The 10,172-nt window shown below is 41.8% G+C and overlaps 1 pseudogene; it reads left to right on the top strand.

The window, feature by feature from the left end:
* The first annotated feature begins 2,415 nt into the window (after positions 1–2,415).
* Positions 2,416–3,027, top strand: LOC128594886 (ras-related protein Rab-9A-like; annotated as a pseudogene).
* The last annotated feature ends 7,145 nt before the right edge of the window (positions 3,028–10,172 follow it).

The following is a 10,172-nucleotide window of genomic DNA, read 5'->3' as shown; positions in this document are numbered from 1 at the left end:
TAAAAAAATAAAAGACCTGGAACCATATATAGCATGTTTTCCATCACTATTAAGCCACCAAACATGGTGAAGAACTCAACAAGTCTTCAGTCTACTTTGAAGAGTAAGTTACATACATTAACTACTGATCAGATGAAGTCATCACTGTCTCATCTCCATCATTTCCTCAGCCTTGGGGGTCTCTCAGTGACACTGAATCAAAAACAAGTTACAGATCTACCCAGAAGGAAAAAAATAATCATTTACCATCAGGACATTTGCACTCAAATGTTTATAGCAGTTCAATTCACAATTGCCAAGATGTGGAAACAACCTAAGTGCCCATCAATTCATGAATGGGCTAATGAACTATGGTACTGTATCATGTATACCATGGAATACTATTCAGCTATCAAAAAGATGGAGACTTTGCACCTTTTGTAGTTATTTACCTGCAAGGGTTTGGAGAACATTCTCCTATGTACCCTCATACTAATCCAAAATTAAAGTAAATAAATAAACAAGTTACAGTGGCAGGGTGGAGTAGAGACACAAAAGGAAATTGGGTTAAGAGCTTTTAAATATCAAAATATCACAAATTTGAAGGCAGCTATGCTTACCTTTATACCACCAACAAATACCACAAATTTAAATGCTGAGATTGGGCACCTGTAGCACAGTAGCTACGATGTCAACCACATACACCCAGGCTGAGGGTTCGAACCCAGCCCAGGACAGCTAAACAACAACGACAACTGCAGGCATTGTAGCGGGCACCTGTAGTCCCAGCTACTTGGGAGGTTGAGGCAAGAGAATCTCTTAAGCCCAAGAGTTTGAGCTTTGAACTGTGATGCCTCGACCCTCCACTGAGGGCAACAGAGTGCGACTCTTGTCTCAGAAAAAAACAAAAGAAAGAAAGAAAAAGTGATTTTCCACTTCTCAAATAGGGAAATATTTTAGAATATTATAACACTTAACTTCAACCAAGCTTTCACCCCATCATTCTCGTGAAACAGTTTCTGCTACTGTCACCAGTGACTACCATTTTGCTAAATTCCATGGTCATTTCTCCATCTGCATCTTACTCTGCCTCTCAGCAACATTTGACATCAGAATCAAGCCCTCCTTTTTCTTTTTCCTTAGCTCCCATTCCATGGCTGACCCTTCTGCCAGCAAGTTTTCTTTAGGTATAAAAGAACCACGATAGGATAGAGTAAGCTCAGGAGCTCGGTACTTCTAAGACATATCACATCTGCTATCAAGTCAACAAAGCCAATGTATCCTTGTCGGCACCACACAAGCTTTAGTCTGGAGCAACTCACAAAATTGAGAGTAGAGCTTATGATGCACCCAGACTGGTTTACCACAATGAGCCTGGCTTGAAGGTTCCACCTTGATGAATCAGTAATAATGACTTGGTTCAGGAACCACCATGTCAGATGGAGGAAGGGGCAGCAGCAGCAGCTACATACAGGCTCAGTCAGATGTGGCACCAGGAGCATCCAATCAGACTATTTCTGTAAAAGAGAAGACTACCTTACCCATAAGTGCTGAAAACACTCATACAATGGGTCCTGAGATTTCAGATGCATATTACCATGCTCCACGTGAGCTTTCTAGTATTGAGAACACTGGAGGGACTGGTGCTTCTGTGTGGAATTCATCAGAAACTCTCAGCCTTTTGACAGTCAACAGGTATCTCTTGGAGTTTCTAATCCTCCTTCGGCCTCCATTCCCATGAAATAGATGAATTTGTGAAGTTATATGACCTACCTGGGAAAGAAGATCCTCGCTTGCTAGATCAATATCTTTTCCCAGTACACCTTGATTGAGGGGCTATGGCCATCACTGACCTTGAGTGTAACTTTTACCATATCTATAGCCTCTGAGAAAGACCTGTGATCCAAATCCTGACCAACCAAGAGACATTTCCAAACGTCTTGAATGAGTTGACTCAATCTAAACAGATCAGAGCCAAAGGATGTATCTTTTTCTATAAGAAAAGAAAATCCCCTTACCTTTCAATCATTGCCTGCATATTCTGTGTTCTATTTGAGTGCCTCCTCATCCGTATTTCAGTGTTAAAGACAGTTAGCAGCCTGGCCTGGCCCAGTGTTGTTCCCTTTGAACTGGTCAGGAGTGGGTGCAGCTGGAGCTGGGCAGTGCCACCCTACCGTCTCTTGCCCACCAGGTTCAGGGGGCTCTTTCTGTCCTCATTGCACCAAACATGTCATCCTGGAGCTCCCAGGGCGTCCTTCACCTGTGGCCATGAGACTGCAGCTTTCTGGGGGCCTGCAGAATCTTCCTGTACTCCTAAAGGAGCCTGGCATTATGATGAAACGCTTTCCCTCCATGTCCAAGTGAATCTTCCCAACAACCACAGGAGATAACGACACTTGAATTAAACAATTAATCTCACAGCTCTTGAGATTAATAATGGCAGGAAAATCATCAGTTTTTAAAGTAATTCTCCTTGGAGAGAGTGGAGTTGTGAAGAGTTCTCTTATGAACAGATGTGCAACCGATAAGTTTGACACCCAGCTCTTCCATACAATAGGTATGGAATTTTTAAATAAAGATTTGGAAGTGAATGGATGTTTTGTTATGTGCAGATTTGGGATGCAGCTGATTAAGAGTGATTCTGAAGCCTGAGGATGTCATTTTACAGAGGTTCCAACTGACGGCCTGCTTACTTTTTGTGTTGATGATTCACAAAACTTCCAGAAGTGGAGTAACTGGAAGAAAGAATTCATATATTATGGGGACATGAAAGAGCCTGGAAGCTTTCCTTTTGTGATTTTGGGTAACAGGATTGACATCTGTTACCCAAACATAGTGAATGCAAGTGACTATGGAAGCCTACCCTAGAGCAGGGATAACAGTGAATATCCTTACTTTGAAACAAGTGCAAAAGATGCTACAAATGTTGCAGCAGCCTTTGAGGGAGCAAGTCAGAGAGTTCTTGCTATTGGAGATAGGTCAGATGACTTGATTCAGACACATGCTATCAATCTTCCCTGAAAGCCCAAGGTTAGCTCTTCTTGTTGATTATTAATGAGATTGTTCACACATTCTAACCAACTCACGTGTATACACAAAATAAATACCGGGGAGCAGAGAGGATTAGTGTTTGTAGCAGAATAAAAGTAAACTAATGCATATCGCTGCTTCATTAGTTGGTGAGGGAAGGGACACTTCCACTCACCAAGGAATCTATTTTCTCAATAATGGCATCTTACATTTATAAATTGTCATGTAATAATGTATCTTTAATTTAAATATATAATTTAAATGTTTCATGTCTAGTAATGTTTCTTTAATTTAAATATATAAGTTACAGAGCTAATAAATGAGATGTCCAAGACCTTAATGATAATAAAAACAAAAAACTTGACTATTATAAAAAAAAAAAAAGAACCATGACAGAAGCAGGTAGGGCAATGGAGAGATGAAATAAAGAAATCCCAGCTTATAAACCCTTCCATATGCCAGGAAGGTATCAAGCATACACCTCAAGTTATCACATCTAATCCTCATGGCCACCCTTCCTTTCATGCTTCAACATCAAGAAATGCATACCTGTCATGGAGACCTGAGTTATGGGCCTAGCCAACCTCCCCCTCATCCTTCCTGGTCAGGCTGCATTGTTGGAAGGCCATGTCTGCGTGCTTCTTCCTATGCTCCCAACAAGAAAATCTGAGATCAGCTATGAAGCTAAATTATAACTTTCACATGAAGACCATAACCCAACTATAGCACAAGACTATGGGGAACGGGCCAAGGAAGGGGAAGGGAGGGGGTTGGTTTTGGTGGAGGGAGGGTAACGGGTGGGGCCACATCTATGGTGCATCTTAGAATGGGTACAGGCGATTGCACTAATGTACACAGCTATGATTTAACAATAAAAAAGAAAATAAGAAAAAAAAAATCTGAGATCAATTTTTGGAAGGAAAACAATGTCTTGGAACCCTAGGGTAATCCATGCTTCCTGCATTTCTGCAGCTATCCTATCTCCGCATGTGCTTCATGCCCTCTCCTGTCAACCCAGTGCACCTGGCTGGATTTCATACTGGGAGAATCATCTATTGTCTCTAAGTATCAATGTCTTGGATTCTGAAAGATTCACAAACTGTCCACCAAGAATTCTCTGTCATATAGATGCCACCACAGGCCTACCCTGGATAACATTGTAAATGAGATGCGATCTGGCTTTCCTTGGCCCATTTAATGATGCCTTGCCCCAGCACTTTGTCAACAGGCTGCCACCTGCAGTTCCCTGTGATAACTATGACCATATTTCCAAAAGGCAAATACACCAAGACACAAGGTTAAAAGGAATCTGCAGGCCACCTCTGGGAGAGAAGAACTTGGGATGAAGATATGTAAACTCCAAAGTATTGAATTTTGGGCACAGATTCAATGATGTGGGGAGCAATCCGAAAAATATTTAAAATTCAAACTGGTTTACACAACTACAAGACAAGTGAAGGTTCTTCCTACAGTCCAGAAGCATGTCTTTATTCCTTCTGCTCAAAAAATCTAACCTTCTATTCTCTCTGGGTCCTTTTCTCAGCAACCTTAAAGGAGAGTTTCTAAATTATACTGAGATGTGAGTGGTGCACATTAATGGGTCATCCCTCCTCACACATTTCCATGTCCAGAGTGGATCTCTAATAATCTGAAAGAATTACTTTCACAGTAGGACTCAGCAACAAATGGAGCAAGGAAGCCTTTTCTAACTCACTGAAAACCAGACACAGCAGAGGAGATGGTGAGTAGCATAGGCTCACTTGCTACAGCCTTGACCCACATCTGACCTCAGCTTTCATAATTCCGTGTCTTAGGCAGATGATCTGATGTCCCTATACCTCAGTTGCACATCTGAAAATAAGGATAGCAATAGAAACAACCTGTATGCTTCTTTTGAGAATTAAAGGAAATAATGTCCATTACAAGGCTGACATGATGATGGGGCCAGGGTGTAGGACATGCTCAGTAAATGTGATTTGTTGTTGTGTTTACTTTTTATATCTGCTAGGCAATTGGCTATCCTTGGTAAAAAGTGGCCAACAGGAAATCGTGGTGGCGTACAGACCGGGGAAGATGACCAAATTGAAAGGGAGCTAAGTCACCTGCCACCGCACATTTGGTCTTGTTACCAGGGTGGGTTTCTTCTGCAGCCGCCACGCCCCCTCCACTCTTTTCTGCTTGGATTAGTGTCCCATTTGGAAGAGCTGGGAAATTCACTGTTCTTTGCTAATTTGGTGAGTTTTCTCATTCTTTCAAGAACTGATTGGATGCTAATCTGTGTATGTTTTTAAACTAGATCCTTAACATAGTGAAAAGGGAACATTAGGCCATCTTTAGAGAAGATGACCCCTAATATTCCTTCTCTTCCTCTATCCTTTCTTCCTTCCCCTTCTCCTCCTCCTGGCTTGTTGAAGATAGAAGTTTGCCAAGGAGAGCAAAAGATGCGGCTCCTCCAGAGGTAGCGGCACATAGCGAGGTCCATTTTATAACTTTCCAAAGCCTTGGGCACGCTTTTGAAGGCCTATGCACATTAGATCCCATAAAGATGCATCTACACCCAATAATAAGCATGGCTTACATGTAATTATTTGAGTTGAATAAATTGCACTTGATTGACATGATGTTCAATTCTGTAAAAGCATATAATTTAACCTCATTTTTAATTTGTTGGCTTCCTTTGGCATTTTAGAGCCAATTAATTGCTTTTTCACTTCTCAACTGTATTTCAGACCCTAGAAAAGCTTATCAACCCTAAGCACTGGGCCCTAGACCTTAAGGGATAAAGTTGTTCTGGCTCTTGGGGTTAAATCCTTGCTCTGTTATTTAGCTCTGTGTGTTTAAGTTACTTAAGCTTTCTGGCCTCGACTTTGCTAATTTGGTGAGTTTTCTCATTCTTTCAAGAACTGATTGGATGCTAATCTGTGTATGTTTTTAAACTAGATCCTTAACATAGTGAAAAGGGAACATTAGGCCATCTTTAGAGAAGATGACCCCTAATATTCCTTCTCTTCCTCTATCCTTTCTTCCTTCCCCTTCTCCTCCTCCTGGCTTGTTGAAGATAGAAGTTTGCCAAGGAGAGCAAAAGATGCGGCTCCTCCAGAGGTAGCGGCACATAGCGAGGTCCATTTTATAACTTTCCAAAGCCTTGGGCACGCTTTTGAAGGCCTATGCACATTAGATCCCATAAAGATGCATCTACACCCAATAATAAGCATGGCTTACATGTAATTATTTGAGTTGAATAAATTGCACTTGATTGACATGATGTTCAATTCTGTAAAAGCATATAATTTAACCTCATTTTTAATTTGTTGGCTTCCTTTGGCATTTTAGAGCCAATTAATTGCTTTTTCACTTCTCAACTGTATTTCAGACCCTAGAAAAGCTTATCAACCCTAAGCACTGGGCCCTAGACCTTAAGGGATAAAGTTGTTCTGGCTCTTGGGGTTAAATCCTTGCTCTGTTATTTAGCTCTGTGTGTTTAAGTTACTTAAGCTTTCTGGCCTCGATCAACCCATCAGTCAACTGCACCCATTCAGACACACTTAGCAAGCTCTAAGCCCAGTGCTTTCCACAAAGAAATAGTTCAATAACTATTTTCCTTTTCTTATTCAGAGTCCACAGTACTCCAAGCTAAATAGATAGAGGTTGGAAGGAACCTACATACATATGTCATCCTCCTCCTACAAGTCCAAGGCTGTCTCTAAGTGTGGGGAACAGGCCATGGGCAGCAGGGCCCCCACAGCCTGGGAAATGCTCGGGGAGCGACCCCCAACCACTTCTCCTCCTTTCACCACATTCTTTCTACCTGCCAGAAGTCACAAAGGCCATGCATACTTTCCTTGTTATTGGCAAGTACACAGTTTTTACTCTTAAGGTTGAGCTCTACCCCATGTGTTAAGATTTATGCAACCTTGTTAAGACACTGTATAAATAAAGCTGTTTCCATAGTTCAGGTGCTGGCTGCATCCATCAGCTGCGTCAGTCCTCCTGATGCCATCCTATCTCTCGTAGCCTGGCTTTCTTTGTCTCTCCCTGTCTTTCTTGGCTTTATTTCTCCATTTTCCACCATTTCCACTCAGGTCAACTTTCCCTCCTCACACTGGGTCCTGAGAACTAAGGATCTCAAGTGGACTATGCTGAACAAAAAATTCCATGAGAATGACAGATTTTTCTGAGAAACATTCTTATGCTCATTTTTCTGCATTCCTACTCTCACACTTTATGCAGAACTCTAGAACTAAACAACAGAACCCTTCTGCATACCTGCATGGGAGCGTCCATCCTTGGCATCCAACTCTCTGGTCTCTTGGCATTTTTGTGTGAGGATACAGGGAGTAATAAGAGAAGCTGATTGGTGGCCTAGGCAACTAGAACTGGAACCAAATACAGACATCTCAGAACATCGATGGTGGTGGAGAACTTGCAAAGAGGCAGAGAGCATCTGGCTTCATCAACTGAACAGTTTTTCTTTGAGTTCTCCATCAAAGCAAAGCCAAATGATCAAAGACAGTTGGCTGTCTTTCTTAGATGTTCACAACTGTCATCCACAGAGCCAAGAATCAAATGTGATATGGATCAATCACTTTATTTTTTAAATATATTGAGCACTTATTTTGGATAGAACACCATGGTAGGGGCTGTCCAAAGATGTGTGGTGAGTTTCCTATCCTCAAAGAGCCTACAGTCTAATGCTGCGGTTCTCAACCTGTGGGTCGTGACCCTTTGTAACAATGAAAATACATCCTGCATAACAAATATTTACATTATGATTCATAACGTAACAAAATTACAGTTATGAAGTAGCAACAAAAATAAGTTTATGGTTGGGGGTCACCACAACATAAGGAACTGTATTAAAGGGTCGCAGCATTAGGAAGGTTGAGAAACACTGGTCTAGTGGGTTAAGGGGGGGCAGGAGTGGTAGCAAAGAATTGGGTGTCATAGCAGGACATAGGCTGAATCTGATTGTAAGTGTCAAGGACATTTAGAAGACAGGCACTTCACTGTTGGATAGTCAAGAAGAGCTTCAGCTAGGAAAAGAGATTTGAACGGTGCCTAGGAAGCATTTCAAAGTAGCTGGGGAGAAAAGAGAGAAAAAGAATTGAAGTCTTGAGGGGGAGGGAGACAGAGAGACAAGACAGCATGCAAGTGCAGGTTCCTGACATAAGATTTTCCTATTTCTTTGACTACAAAGGCACAATGACAATTCAGCTTCAGAAACTCAGAACCTGTCACAAAAACAGCAAATCAGGAAGGACAAGAAAGGCAGTCGTTTATCCCCACAGTTCCAAACATTATCAGGCACCCACTCTCAACAGGTGTATAGTTTAGGCAGAGTTGACAAGTTTGGTTCTCAAAGGATGAAGCTCATTCTTGGTAATGTAGGGGAAGTCATATATGTCTGTGGTTACAAGCAAGCAGCCTTAAAAGGCTAAGATCAAAGGCTAAATGTGCCTCACTTGCCTCATGCCAGAACACCACAGATGGGTTTCTCTAATGAGTTCCTGAAAGGAGTAACCATGCACATATCCATGTGTGTGTCAAATACAGACAATGGTGATGGTGATGATGATGGTAATGAAGATTCCGTCATAAGTATTTGTTGATTACCAGGAAGATAAAGGTGGGAAGGCTGGCTCATTCACCTTTACCAGCCCAGTGCCTTAGGTGACTCTTACTGGACAATTACAAAGATAATTACGAAATCATCATGCTGGAAGAGTTCGAACAGTCTTCCAGTCCATTTCTCTGCCAATATAAGAAAGTGATTCTTTTTTTTTTGTTTTTTTGTTTTTTTTTTAAGACAGAGTCTCACTCTGTTGTGCTCAGTAGAGTGGTATGATGTCATAGCTCACAGCAACCTCAAATTCCTGGGCTCAAGAGATCCTCTTGCCTCAGCCTGCCCAGTAGCTAAGATTGCAGGTGCCTGCCACAATACTCAGCTATTTTTAGAGACAGGGTCTCACTCTTGCTCAGGTTGGTCTCAAACTCCTGAGCTCAAGCAATCCACCCACCTTGGCCTCCCAGAGTGCTGGGATTATAGGTATGAGCCATCACACCTAGCCCTAAGAGAAAGTGATTCTAGCATAAACAAAAATACTGTCAAGAGGCTGGGTAGAGTGGCTTCCACCTGTAATCATAGCACTTGGGAGGACAAGGTGGGAGGACCCATTCAGCTCAGGAGTTCAAGACCAGCCTAAGTAAGAGTAATACCCTGTCTCTACAAAATAGAAAAATTAACCGGTCGCTGTAGCATGTGCATGTAGTCCCAGCTACCCAGGAGGTTGAGGCAGGAAGATCTCTTGAACCCATTTGAGTTTGCTGTGAGCTAGCCTGACACCAGTGCACTCTAGCCTGAGGAAACGGAATGAACACTGTCTAAAAAAAATACCATCAAGACTTTTTTTAAAAAACTTCAAATATAGAAATATCACAATCCAGTAATTTATTACCCTCCAAAGTAAGAAGTTCTTCTGAATGAAATCTGTCTTAAATTCAGATCATGTACTTTGGCATAAAAGTTCATTACAACTATTACTTTGGGGGGACACCTTGAGATATCAAAGAAACCATAATAATTTTACTCCTTAATTAAGAAAAAAAGAACAACATACTTGATTTAGGAATAAGCCAGCATTGGTTATGATGGCATCATCTAAGGGCATAATACCATGTTGAAGTGTATTCAATGAATTTCATCTTCCCTTGGCTTGGCGCCTATGACACAAGCTGCTAAGGTGCAAGCCACATACACCTGAGCTGGCAGGTTCAAATCCAGCCTGGGGCCACCAAAGAACAATGATGGCTGCAACCAAAAAATAGCCGGGCATTGTGGCAGGCACCTGTAATCCCAGCTACTTGGGAGGCAGAGGCAGGAGAATCACTTGAGCCCAGGAGTTGGAGTTTGCTGTGAGCTGTGATGCCATGGCACTCTACCAAGGGTGACAGCTTGAGGCTCTGTCTCAAAAAAAAAAAAGAAAGAACTTAATCTTCCAATGTAGCATTACCATATTGGGAAAATCTATGGCAATGTGAATTAAGCATGAACTACAAAGATATTTTTGTAGAGAAAAATTCTGAAGCAATAAAACTGAGTGGAGGTGAAGGGGTGAACAAATGAAGAAATGGTCTTTAGCTGGGAGTACAGTCAGGTCATTCAG

This window comes from Nycticebus coucang, chromosome 9 (assembly GCF_027406575.1).
Source record: "Nycticebus coucang isolate mNycCou1 chromosome 9, mNycCou1.pri, whole genome shotgun sequence".
In the NCBI taxonomy this organism is placed as follows: Eukaryota; Metazoa; Chordata; class Mammalia; order Primates; family Lorisidae; genus Nycticebus; species Nycticebus coucang.
This window is presented reverse-complemented; position numbering and strand designations above follow the sequence as displayed.